Here is a 13,908-nt window from a genome sequence, read left to right as displayed (position 1 = left end):
GACAAAAACTGGATCTTATTCATGAAGGTTTAAACACCTGAACCATAGGTCGACTGAGTCTCTGAGAAAACCAATTCCAGACCAAACGTGACAAGACCAAACTAAAAGGTGAAAGAGGACATTTTTTTATTTTTTAACCCAATGCTCCCTACCCGGTGCATCCCCCCTTCCCTCCATCACCTCCTCCCTACAACCCCTCCCTGGAGAACCCTTCCCCCCCTTTACCTGGACTGGTATAGTCCAGTTTCTGCTCCCCGGGGCAACCTAACCTGTCCCTTTATAAACGAATACTAGACAAGGCGAAAACTAGAACCCCGCCTTCAATATCCCTAAACTACGCTTCTCTGAGTGTAACCCTGTGTGAATATATAAGCCTGTGTTTTCTGCTTATCTCTCTGATGTCTAATACCTCGTGAAGCTCAAACCCTATGATTAAATCCACCCCAGGGGACCCTAGTGCAAGTGTCATGTATAAATACTCTATAGTCAATTATTTCATAACTTTGCCGAGACTATCTAAAAGCTCATCAGCCTCTTGCACTGATTTGATGTTGTGCATCTTGTTGTTATGCATGATTTTCAAAGTTGCAGGGAATTTAAGCTGGGCAACCGCACCAAGCTTCTTGAAGTTGTCCAACTTCCTGCCCAGCTCCCATTGCCTGTCCAGGGTGACTTGGGCCAGATCAGAGTGGATTTCATAAGAGAAATCTCTGGCTTTCAAAGATTTCTGCTTTAAGGCCTCGTTGAGGATCTTTTCCTTCAAGGAGAAAGTAAGGAAATGTATTAGAATCTTTCTGGTTTTTTTCCGTTTGGGATGTTTCCTGAAGGGGTCCCTATGGACCCTCTGTATATCTTTCTTCAAGTCTTCCTCGGATTCTTCAATCTGTACTGATTCTTTTATTAGTGTAACGATGAAGGACTTGAGATCTTCGCCCTCCTTCTCCTCCGGAACATTCAAAAAAAGCAAATTGTTTCTCCGGGAATTGTTTTCTAACATCTTGAACCTGTCCCGAAGCACCACCTCTTCCCTCCTGAGCGATGTTATATCTCCCAAGTCATCCCTCAGTTCTCCCACTGAATTCTCCAAAACCACTGTCCTGGAATTTAGGAGGTCAATTTTATTCTCCAGCAACTCGCAGAAGAGCCTGATCTCCCCTTGATTCACCTCAGTGACTGAAAAACCCTTCCTGATATCTACTGAAAGGGTAGAAAAAAGAGCCTCAAGAGAGGCCACTGAGGACCCTCCGATTTCACGATCCTCAGAGACTTTATCCACCTCTGTGCTACCGCTGGCCGCCATACTTTGACAAGCTAGGGTTTCCCCTCCCGGAAGGTCGCTGCCTTTATCTAAAGCCATGGTTGGAGCAGATCCAGGAGTTACAGGTAAAGTTGCAGGTAAAGTTAATGTAATGGAGAGAGGGCTACCAGCCGCCTCCATCCTCTCCAAAAAGGGCCTTAATTCCAGCAGCCCAACAGAGCTCTTTCTGAAGGCCTCCCCCTGTTTGACCACACCCAGCACCAGTGGTTGAACTTAAAAGTATGACCACAAAGAAGGGGTAATCCTTATTTTCCGATCCAAAGGGTTACTTTTAGCTCTACCTGCTTTTATGCTCCTGCCCTTGACCTCACAGTGCTGGAAGGTAGAGCTGCTACTATCAGCAACCGTGACCGGGGTAGCGCTTCCTTCCCCTGACACTTTACACTGGTATTTGCAGCAGATTTTCCATCCAGGAGCTGCTTGGTATTTTTCCCATCAGATTTCACCCTTGCCGGCCCCTGCACCGCCCCACCTCATTTCTTGTCTCTCCTTACACCTTTCGTTGTAAGCGCTGTGTTAGCAAGAGCTGTGCTAGGAAGGACCCCCCCCCCCCCCCCATCTGTCTCCCCAGTACCTGCTCCGGTTGTTGATGCTGTGGCTGCGAGGGAAGTGACACTAGCTTATCGCCCTCAGTTGTGAGCGCTGTGCTGGCAAGAGCTATGCTGGGAAGGGCCCCCCCTCCTGGCCCCCCTGCACCTGCTCCAGTTATTGTTGCTGCGGCTGCGAGGGGAATAGCGAGAGCCTACTACCCTCAGGAAGCAGATGCTCGTCAGTTTGCTTTGTATGGGCATCCCTCTCTAGGGTAGAAGAAAGTCGCCCAGTGCTGCTTCTGCCGGTATCGGCCTGGAGGAGCCCGCGAGCCGCTGCTCTGCGGCCCCTCCTCAACTCTAGGGCGGCAACAGCCCAGCGCGGTAGGTCGACGAGTCCTCCAACGCACATCACCCACGGAGAGAAGAAACTACGGCCCCCGTGCAGAAAGGGTGAGTAGTTCCACTAAAAACAGCCTCGGGACAACAGGATTGCGGATTGCGGGTCTCAGTCTCGCCTACGCATTAGACGCGGGACATAGGTGCCTCCGGAGACAAGCGGCTGCTCAGCTGGTGGCCATGTTCTCCCTCCTCCGACACCTTTCAGTTTTTGACCAAACTCATTCTTCCTGTCTTTTCTCAATTGGAAGTTATACTCGTAAAGTGTTACAAGGCAGTTCCAATGCTAACCTATGTGAGAGATAGACCTTGCTGTAGTGAAAAACGAATTTACCATTTATTCACTACCAGTACATGTACAACTCAAAGTACATCCTACCTTTTAAATACACTGCACCCTGACCTTGGGCCTACCTAGGGCCTAACTTAGGGGTGACATATGTATTAAAAGGGGAGATTTGGGCCTGGCAAGTAGGTGAACTGGCCGGGTGGAAATGGCAGTTTAAAACTACACCCACAGACTCTGCAGTGGCAGGCCTGAGACTGGTTTTAAAGGGCTACTCATGTGGGTGGCACAATCAGTGCTGCAGGCCTACTAGTAGCATTTGATCTACAGGCCCTATGCACATGTAGTGCTCCATACTAGGGACTTATTAGTAATCAAATATGCCAATCATGGAACAACCAAATGCCATTATTTTAGCACAGAGTCAGAAATGAAAAAGTGCTCAGAGTCATAAAAACCAGCAAAAACGAAGTTAAGCACATAGTCAAAACAGGAGGTCAGAAGGCAAAATGTTTGGGGGTAACCTCATGTTGGAAAGTAAGATCTTTCTTTTATGGTTACCCCCACTTTTTTGCCTAGTGTCAGTATGTTTTGACTGTAGTTTGCCGGGATCCTGCTAATTAGGGCTCCAGCAACTATGGCTCCCTCCCAAATTTGCTCTGGTAAGTACTTTGGTACCTCCACAATTGGCTACCGGTGTACCCTTACAAGTCCCTAGTATATATGGTATGAGTGATCCAGGGCATAGGTACACCAGGGGTCTCCTATGGGCGGCAGCATGTATTGTGCCACCCATGGGAGTCCACTTAAACTCTGACTACAGGCCTGCCATTGCAGCCTTTGTGGGATGGTGCTTGCAATTCTTACGACAGATATAAGTTTCCTTATATCTAAGGTCACTGCACTTAAAAGCTAGAACTCACCCCTATGGTAGACGCTTCAGTCCTAAGGGCAGGGTGCTTGGTTATAAGTCTGAGGGTGCCTCTGCATGAGCAGGACACCCCTGCAAACCCCAGAGTTGATGCTCCAGGCTTTGTAAGTACGTTCAGCCATTTTAAGACATATAGTGGATGTCAGTCATTACGAGATGTCTAACTATATAATGGCCGTGCCAAATCTGGTCATGTTTGGTATCAAACATGTTGGAATTGTACCCCAACACCAATTCCGGTGTTGGAGGTATGATCCCATGTACTGGGGAGCTCCTTAGAGGAGCACTCAGTACTCCTGATTTCAGCCTTTCAGGGTCTGCCAGCAAGCTAGTGCTGCTGCCGATCACAGACACTGTTCTGCCCTCCTGCTGCTGAGCTGAGCTCGAGCAGGGGAAGATAGAACAATAGATTTCTTATCACAGAGAGGTGTGACCTCCTCCCAGACAGGAATTAGTGTATTGGGCTGGGGTGGGGGCGCTATCCAGCGTCACCAGACTTCATTAAAGGGCACATTTGGCGCCCCCTGGCACACACCTGTTTGAGTCAGTTCAGGAACCCTTGTTTCTCACTCTGGCGTGAAAGTGGACATAGGACAGGGGAGTATCCTCCACTCTGTCCAGCCCCTCAAGTGGCAGGGACCCCTTAATTGTTCCAACCCTTTCCTTGGGTTTTTAAGGGCTCCTCCGTGGGTGAGTTCTCATATTAGTTGTGGAACAAGACTCACCTCTGAAACCAAGACACTCTTCAACCATCTGGACACTTGGACTTTGCCGGGACCTAAGACTGCATTCTGGTCTTGCTGTTTTGCAAGTTTTCTACCTCACCTGTTTCTGTGCTTTTCTCAGGATATCCAGGGACCTGTGGGCATTAAGGACATCCAAAGTAATCTCCCTAGGAGTGAAGAAGTCACTCCCCTGCATCTGCAGGCACCATATCAAAGCTGGCCTGTCTGCTGCACCTGTTGTCTCACGGACTTCCTGAGTCTCAGCAATACAGTTGGTGGTTCTGTGCTTTCCTCGAGGGATGACCTGTCTTCCCCTGAAATTTGGAGGACAGTATCCCTCATCGCAGCATCTGTGACCAATCCCCTGTCCACTGCTTCGACTTCCCGTTGCCAAGGCTTGTTAGACCTGCACTGCAGAGAACTTCGGGTTACAAGTAGCTCCGGACGCCAGCACATCATCCCTCAAAGAACAGCGTCCCCCCTGCATCCCTTGCATTGTGAGCCTACATCTTTGGTGAGCTGGCAGTGGTCCTCTTGCTACTCCTGTGCCTTTGGCTTGTGGATCCTCTCAAGGGTCTTCTTCTGCTTTTGTTGGCTCCCCTACTTGCTTGGGGCCTGCTCTGATTCTCCTGCATGTGGTGAGTCACTTGGACATTGCTGGTCCCAATGATTGCATGTTTTCGTCTTCCACGCCAGTTGTGGCTATCAAGGCTTGTTGTTGCTCCTGCCGTACATCGACCACCTAGACACCTACATCCAACGTGGAATTGCCTGTGTACTACTCCTGGTCTTCTACTCCGTCGACGGGTCTCCACAGCTGCAGCAACTAGGTCCTCGTGAACTCTTATGAAATTCCTGCCTAGGGTGGGCATTGTGCGTCCATGTCTCCTGGTCACCTCCAAGTGGCATGGACTCTGTCACCTCTGCTTGCAGGTTCTCCTCTTCAAGAATCCACCCTTGGATTCCACCGGACCTCTTCACAGACTTCTTCAGAGGCACTTCTTCCCAAGTTGCCCATTGTCATCTACGAGAGGTTCTGACGTCACTTCACCCCTATGCACTCTGCTTCCCAGGTGTAGGTAACCTGGTTCCTGGGGCATCTATGGGTGGGGTGGCTCTTCAACCTTCCGTCCTCCTAAGGGTTTCTTTGGGGTCCTCTGGGAAGGGCCCTTTTTCTTTAAAACTGCAACAGCAACTTCTCCATTGCTTTCCATTGAACACGCAGCTGTGTTCCCACTCTGCACACAACCTTCTTGCAGTTCCTGGGTACTAAACTTGGGTGGTGCCTGGTTCTCCAAGCTCTTCTTTTTGGTCCAAGTCCCATTCTTCTTTGCAGTTCGCACTGCACTTATTTGGTATATGATTTGGTCTCCCCCTGGAGACCAGTATATATTTGTGCTAATTGCCTGATTTAATTTTAAGTATTCTTGTGTATTGTTGATATCTCTGGATAGGGGATATATCAAGTGATAGTTATTGTGTTATGTTAATAAATAGACTTATTTTTTATAAACACTGTGTGGCCCTTTCTCATCTACTCTATACTCTTGATTAAATGTGGTTAAAAAAAAAAGCTGCTTTACACTCCTTCAAGATAAGCTTTAAGGTCTTCACAGCTACCTCTTTGAGAGCTGTTAAGGTTATCAAAGACCAGGAAAAAATCACCATACGGGTTGGCTGGATTTGTGCAAGGTGCGTCACCCCTTTAAGTGTGCACCATATACTAATCTAGCCTCTTAAATTGGTGTGCAGCGGTTGTATTAAAGCCTGCACTGTTTTACCTCTTAATCAGGTGAAGGTTACATGAGAAACTATCACTAGCGTGGTATAAATAAATACTTTTAGCAAGTACGTTCTACTGAACATTTTGGATTGGTTGTCTGGGGTCCTAACACAAACCTTTCTCCAATCTTTGGAAGTTTAGGATCACAATGGTAGGTATGTGCACTACACCTAGTACCATGTCTCAGGTTGATGAGTCCAGTGGGGCTCAGCCTTCTAGATAGAGTGGTCTTCAGTTCCAGGAACTTAGGACCCTCTGTGCAGCTGGGAAACTTAAGACTGGGTCCAACCCTACCACAGATAATCTCTTAGATATGTTCTTGTAGGATGACCTCCAAACTCCTGATAGGTCAGATGGGCAGGATAACTTAGGTATGGGTGGTGATGCTCCTATGTCTTTCATAGATTCACATGCTTGAATCATCCCCGTCATCGGAGCTGGAGTCCCAAGGAATCATTATAAAAGTAGTAAATACCATGACCACAGGCTACAATGCAATGCACAGTCACTGCAATAGCCTATCAACATTCCTTTGTAAAAAAAAGATCCAAACTTAAGCAATAACCAGTCAGGCGACAGCACCCTGTAAATCACTCCCAGAAACTGCGTTCCTCAGATGTTTAAGCACAAGTGTGAAGTTATATGCATGAGGAAATAAGGGAAGCCTCTCAGAGAAGAAGGGTGGGTCTCATGTGAATCTATGAAAGATACCAATACTGGAGAACCATAGTTACAGGTAAGTAACTCATTTTCTTCTTCGTTATTGGATCTTTTATGGATTCACATGCTTGAATCAGAGTAGACAGCAGTTGTATAGATAAATATTTCAGAGAATACAAAATACCCTTAGTGGTGGTGGGTAATTATATGTATGTATATATATATATATATATATATCTCTTCACACATCCAAACCGGCCGGTCGGCGTAAAAAAGGGAGCACTCGCAGGCCCTTGCTTAAGATGTCATTTTAATCGTGCTAAACCAGCCCCCCCCCTCCCCCCGCCCCGCACTGACGGACTCGTTTCGGCAATCTGCCTTTCTTGATATCAGTGAAACCAAGTGTAAGACACCATTATAAAGTGCAAACGTGCATTACGTGAATTAAAAACATGAAAATAGAAGATGGCTTGATAAAGTTACTACTGAATGTAGAATACATGGCGGCCATCTTTAAACCAGTTCCAGACATGGGCAAGTCAATACATGATAAGTACTCCTTATTATATAAACATATATACAGTTGATGAGTGGTTAAAACCCTATTTCATAGTTAAAAAAGATTTCAAATAAATATTTGAACTTTTTATGCAAAAATGCGTCCTATGAAAGGTTAATATTAAAAAGTCGGCTTATGGAAAAAGGTCAATTTCCTCTTTTAAATTTTTTTTTCATCATGAATTATAGATTTACTGCGTCTGTATGTTATCAATGGATACACTGGAATCACTGTTTTAAGGATAATATCCATTCGAAGAATATGCGAGTTCTTTTAAAGTATTTGGACCACTTCTGAAGATTGAACATTATAGCACGTGATCATTCTGGCTGGAGTAACCATTGGTTCAATTTCAGGATGAAGGATCTTGGGTATCAGTATTTGAAGTCTGTCTACACTGTCAGTTTTACAAGATGCCTAATGTAAAATGTTAGGGAAATATCCCCTGTTCTTAAACCTCTGAAAGGCTTCTTCTCTTGCCTTTTCATATTCTTTAGATGTTGTACAGTTTCTTTTTAAACGGAGGAGTTCCCCATAGGGGATATTGTTAATCATACTCCACGGGTGGGCAATCCTAGCATGAAGCACAGCATTTCCCGCTGTGGGCTTTCTATATAGGCGGTCAGAATTCTAGAGTTCTCTATATAGACATCTACATCCAAGTAATAGATACTGGTGTTGCTGATATGGCCACTGAATTTTAAATTGAGGCTGTTGCGATTAAGGAAAGCTACATACTCCTCAGCAGCAAGACAGGTGCCCTTCCACACAATATACAGGTCATCGATGTAGCGGGCCCATAATACGATGTGATTCATCCATCGTTTGGGTACATCCCACCAGGCCACGTGCTTTTCCCGCCAGCCAATTAAAAGATTTGCATAGCTGGGGGTGAAGCACGTGCCCATCGCCGTCCCGCGCTGCTGTTTGTAAAGTTGGCCTGAAAAAATAGAGATGTTGTTTTCAAGGCAAAAAGTCAGCATTGTCAACAGCATCTCATTGTGTTTCATATATTTCAGAGGTCGCTTGTTGAGGAACCATTTAACTGCCTCTACATAATCCTTATGATTAATGCAGGTGTAGAGGCTGGTTATGTCTAATGTAATGAGAAGCATGTCTTCCTCCCAGCTTACACCCACAATGATTCTCAAAAAATCGCCTGTGTCCTTAATTTAAGAACTGAGATCTCTGACCCACAGTGCCAAAAAGAAGTCTATATAGGTAGAGCAATTCTCTAACAGACTCTTGATAGAAGCAACAATATATCTTCCTGGTGGTCTACTGGCATTTTTAATAATTTTGGGGAGGTGATAGAAAGAAGGGATTACAGGATATTCACATAAAACATTGTTTTCGTCTGTGTCAATCCTTCTCCCCATGACATTAATAGTTGATGGAAAGTCTTAATGCAGTTTGCATAGATGGTTTGATTTGTTGGCAAATAGCATTCTTTATCTTCGAGTTGGCTTAGGGCTTCTGCAACATAATGCTCACGAGAAAAAACAACACTGTTTCCACCCTTATCAGAGGACTTTATTATTATTGAATCATTATTTCTCAATGACTGGATAGGCTGTCGTTGTTCAAATGGAATGTTGTAGTTCTTGTTCTTTTTGAAGTTATCATTCCTCAACTTCTTCAAGTCGGCAACAACTGCGTCACTGAAGACATCGATAGCGTCAAAGGCTGTTTGAGGCATCCTTCTTGATTTTCTCTTCAACCCAGTTTTGCCACCCCTCTGTGTTATATCTGCTATTTCCAGAGGGTTGTCATTACTTTGCTGTTGGTAAATATCAGTATCAGATTCCGGGTTCTCTAGGAGTTGCAATGTCAAAAGAGTGTCTAGATCAGAACCAAAGAGGAAATCCATTTTGTTGGCAGTGTCGGTATCTTGATTTAGGGTTGTTTGTGGACGTAACAGATGGATTTTTTTGCAGCTTCAATTTGCGTGTGTATTTAAACAGGTCCACTCTAGTTTCAACAAAATCAAAATCAGCGCTAAGGACTCTATCTGAGAGGTTAATGACTGTTTTTGTTGTTACCATCTGCCTCGCTTTCCCTTGCTGCAAGTGACGCTGGGAGATGGTACCTCTGCCCCTTCTTGTTTTTCATTTCTTTTTTGCTGCTGAGCTGGTGGATGTGTTCGTTGTGCCGGTCTTTGGCGGTTTTCCCGAATTAGTCTGTACTCTTGAAAATAAGTAGACCTTGTAGTTGGATCTCTATCCTCTGCGGCTGTTTGTTCTTCTTCGGAGATTTCTACCTCTGACTCCGAGGTGTCTCTGTTGCTTGTTGCCCTTATTTTCTGTTGATTTATTTTTTCCTAGGGATGTCATACTTGCGGGCAAACGTCAGAACACGCCCAGAGAGATAGTCCTGTTCATCACGTTGAAACTTTGTTTGTTTACGTTTGCAGACACCGCTTTCATAATCCTTGAGCCTCTTCATCATTGCGGCTTTTAAATCATCGCTTTGTTTTATGTGCTTGTCTTTGTTTATCATTTCCTCTAGCCTTTTAATCTCTTCCAGAAGCTTGGCCTGGTCACTCCAGGCATACTTGATCAGGATCCTGTCCGTTCTTTTAGCAGACTCGGTTGTATGAGCAGACCAGTCCTTAAGCAATTCAAGAACCGGATTTTCGTAAGAGGGGACTATGAAAATGTGTAAACCCCTTGGAATGCGGTCGACTTGCAAATATTTTTCCAGGGATGTAGCCTCCCACCATTTCCGGATTTCTTTATCGTGTATCTTTTTGAGACTCTGATATAGTATTTTCAAATTGCTAGGAGTGGCAGGAGCGTTAGGTTCTCTAGAGTCTCATCCGGGTCGTCCAGTTCCCTGTTTAAATATATCCATAGCCGCTTCTTCACCTTCCGTTACTGAGGACATGATTGGTCAGGAATGTACGTTGGTGTCAACAAACTTGACAGAGGGGGTAAGCACTGAAGGTCCATTATGCAGAACCTTAGAGGCAGATGTTGCAAACATTTATAACTTGGAGCTGATTAAGGAGAGCACCGGTAAGACGATAGCGGAACCACACGCCCGTGGTGACTCGATCGTATCGCGCGGCGATGCAAGGCTTCCCGAAGTAATTCTCCCGTTTTCTCGTCCAGTTTCGATGCAGTAGGCAGCGAAAAGTTGAAATCAGCAACGTCGGGGCTGGCAACCAGAAGTACGAAGTACAGGCACACACAAGTTCACCGTCGCCGCTCCTCCCTACTCGGGTGCTATCTCCACGGTGGTGAGCCGCTTTCTATTTCTCCACACATCCAAACCGTCCGGTCAGCGTAAAAAGGAGAGCACTTCCAGGTCCTTGCTTAAGATGTCATTTTAATCGTGCTAAGAACCCCCCGCACTGACAGACGCATATATATATATATATCAGCAATGTAGCATGTAAAAGCAAGAAGCATTATTTATCTACATAATGGGGAAAAACATATAAAGTGAAAAGAAAACACCTTTAAGAGTAGAGGCTTACCTTACTGGAACAGATGACCTTAGATCACGTGTCCTACAGCTGCGTCACTGCAAGTTACCAGATCCAAACAATAATACTGCATGAAAGTATGTGTGTTCTTCCTTGTTGCGGCACAGCAGATCTTGTCTAAAGGGATTCCAGAAAACAGGGCAGCAGACGAGATTACTGCCCTTGTGGAATGCGCTTTAGCCTTTATCGTGAATGGTTTACCCGCTTTAGCATAGCAGAGTTGAATAGTTGTTGCAATCTATTGTGTACTAGTTGTCTTTGTGACTGAAGCACCCAGTTTTTGGGGCCATATGAGACCAACAACATCTTTTGAGATCTAGAGAATGAAGAGATTTCTCCGCTGGTAGGAATGGATTTGGAAATTTTTTGGGAGAACAACAGGTTCATTAAGGTGAAACTGGTATGGAACTTTCGGGATAATTTTAGGATTCGTTTTGAGTAAAACAGTCGTCAGTGAAGCGTAAATAGGGTTCCTTTATAGTGAAAGCTTGAATTTCACTCATTCTCCTCACTTAGGTGCGAGCCAGAAGTAATGCCACTTTCCAAGTAAGAAATTTGAGTTTTACTTTGTGAATAGGCTCAAACGGTGGGCTCATCAGTTGCGAAAGGACTATTTTAAGACGCCATTCCAATGGAGGATGTCGAATGGGAGGAAAAGTCCTGAATAATCCTTTCATGAATTGTTTGATGATACGAGAAGAACAAAGGGATGAAGAATTGGAAGAACGTCTGTATTGCGAGATGGCAGTGAGGTGAACCTTAACAGATGCATACACTAGTTCTGTTTTGGCCAGAGAAAGAAGATAAAGCAAAATTTGTTCTAGAGATGAAAGAAGAGGGTGGATTATTTTTGAAGGCACTAAGAACAAAAACGCTTCCATTTCAATCTATATCTTTTGTTTGTGGAATCATCTCTGGCTCTAGACAAAGCATCGCTGCAGTCCTAAGGGATGTCTAAATTCTTGAATTCATTGAATTCAGAAGCCATGCATGCAGCTGAAGAGAGGCTTGATGCAGGATTTGTCCCATGCTCATGGTCAATAGGGTTGTGGTCACTTGAAGGTGAAAAGGCTCGGTCTCAAGAGAGCAGAAGGAGCTCCGTGAACCATTGTTGGCGGGGCCAATGTGGATCAGCCGGCACGGTTCTCTCTTCATCTTCATAAGAATCCCGGATATGAGAGAGCATGGAGAAAAAGCATAAGCAAATATACCTGACCATCTTATCAAAAACGCATTCCCCATGATCCTCTCTAAGGTTCCCCGCTGGCGAAGAACTGGCATTTTTAGTTCTCTTGAGAAGCAAAGAGGTCTAAGTTGGGTGTGCCCCACCTCTGGAATATGAAGTCAAGAATCAATCAGTTGATTGAGTTCCCACTCGTGACATGTCTGACTGGTTCTGCTCAAGGTGTCTGCTAGATTGTTCTTGATGCACGGAAGATGTTCCGCCTTGATGGAGATGTGGTGTAGTAAGACCCATATCCAGATCTTCTGATTTTTTAAGGATAAAATCTGAGACCTCGTACCCCCCTTCTTGTTGAGGTAATGCATGCAGGTGGTGTTGTCTGTTCATATGAGGACGGAGGACGCTTGTATCCTAAGAAGAAACGACTGAAGAACTAGGAAAATTGCCCTCCATTCTAGAAAGCTGATGTGCATCTTGGAGAGTGACACACTCTATTTTCCGCTCAGTTGGAGGTCCTGAAGGTGAGATCCCCAACCTTCTAGTGAGGTATCCATGGTGAGAATGAAGTTGGGAAGTGGAAAGAGGAATGTCAGACCTGAAGAGAGATTGTTGACAGACTGCCACCAAGGAAGTTCTTTTTTCATGACTTGAGTGATCCGAATATGGCCGTCGAATGATCCGGTCACTTGAAGCCATTGCCTGTCTAACTGTTCTTTGAAAGGTATCATTTTGAGACGTGCGTGAGGCACCATGAGAATGGCTAAAAACATCCTGCTGAGAAAGGATTTGAGGAGATGAACAGAAGCAAACTCTTTTGGATAGAATGTGAGCCAGTGATCTTGTGCTGTTTTGCCTTTCTGCGAACAAGAAAGCCTTGTTTTGAAGGGTGTCCAAAGTTGCTCCGAGAAAAGTTACCAGTTGAAAGGGTGAGCGAACGGATTTCTGGTAAATGATTGAGAGCCCCAGAGAGTGAAACACTTGTAGGCTGAGAGATATGGCTTCTGAAGTCTGGTAAAGAGATGGAGTTTTCACCAACCAGCCGTCGAGATACGGAAAGATTTGCAGACCCCATAATCTTAGATGTGCTACCACAGAAGTGAGACATTTGGTAAAAACACGAGGAGCTGAGCGAAGACTAAAGGGGAGGACTTTGAATTGGTAGTGAGAGCCTGCCACAGTGAAGTGGAGGAATCTGGGGTGTTTGGGATGGATAGGAAGATGGAAACATGCATTCTGTAAATCAAGGCTGGTCATAAAATCCGAATGGTTGAGCAGCTGCAATATCTCCTGGAGAGTTACCATGTGGGAGGACTTTTTCTGCAGGTATTTGTTGAGCTTTCTGAGATCCAGAATGGGACGCAATTCTCCAGACTTTTGCTTTACAAGAAAAAAAGCGGAAGTAGAAACCACTTCCCCTTTGAGAGTGTGGAACTCTCTCTAAGGCACCTTTTTACAGCATGATGAATGCCTTCTTCCTGAGCAACTGAAGATGGGATAGAAGTGAGTTTTGTAGTGGATGAGGAGGTGGAACTGTGAACAACTCCAAGGTCTGGCCATACCGTAATATATCCAGGACCCATTTGTCTGTGGTAATTTTTCGCCATTGATCATAACAGATGCATGCTCATTTTTATGGTATGGTAGAGGGAACCGTAAAAGGCGCTATGGGATTGTCACTGTTTTTTTACAACGTACCTGGATTGTATGACCTGCTTATGCCTTGGTTGGCTGGAATATGCAGTATGTGGTTGCGCATGATAAACCTGATGCTGCTGGTAGGAGGGGCAAAATGACTGGTAAGACTGACGCTGGTATCTTTGGTAGCCTCCATGAAAGGAATAGCCTCCCCGTCCACAAGCTCCACGAAAGGGAACTTTTCTATATTGGAATGTTTTGCACTTCAGAGCGGAATGTTGTGGCCTTCAGCCAACCCTGACGTCCAAGTATGGCCACACCAGCAAGCTGACGAAAGGCAAGGGAAGCTATATCTATAGATGCAGCAATGATCTCGGAAGCAGATCTTACTCCCTCTAATAATATCTTCCTT

This window comes from Triturus cristatus, chromosome 4_2 (assembly GCF_964204655.1).
Source record: "Triturus cristatus chromosome 4_2, aTriCri1.1, whole genome shotgun sequence".
Lineage (NCBI taxonomy): Eukaryota > Metazoa > Chordata > Amphibia > Caudata > Salamandridae > Triturus > Triturus cristatus.
Note: the sequence above shows the minus strand (reverse complement) of the source record.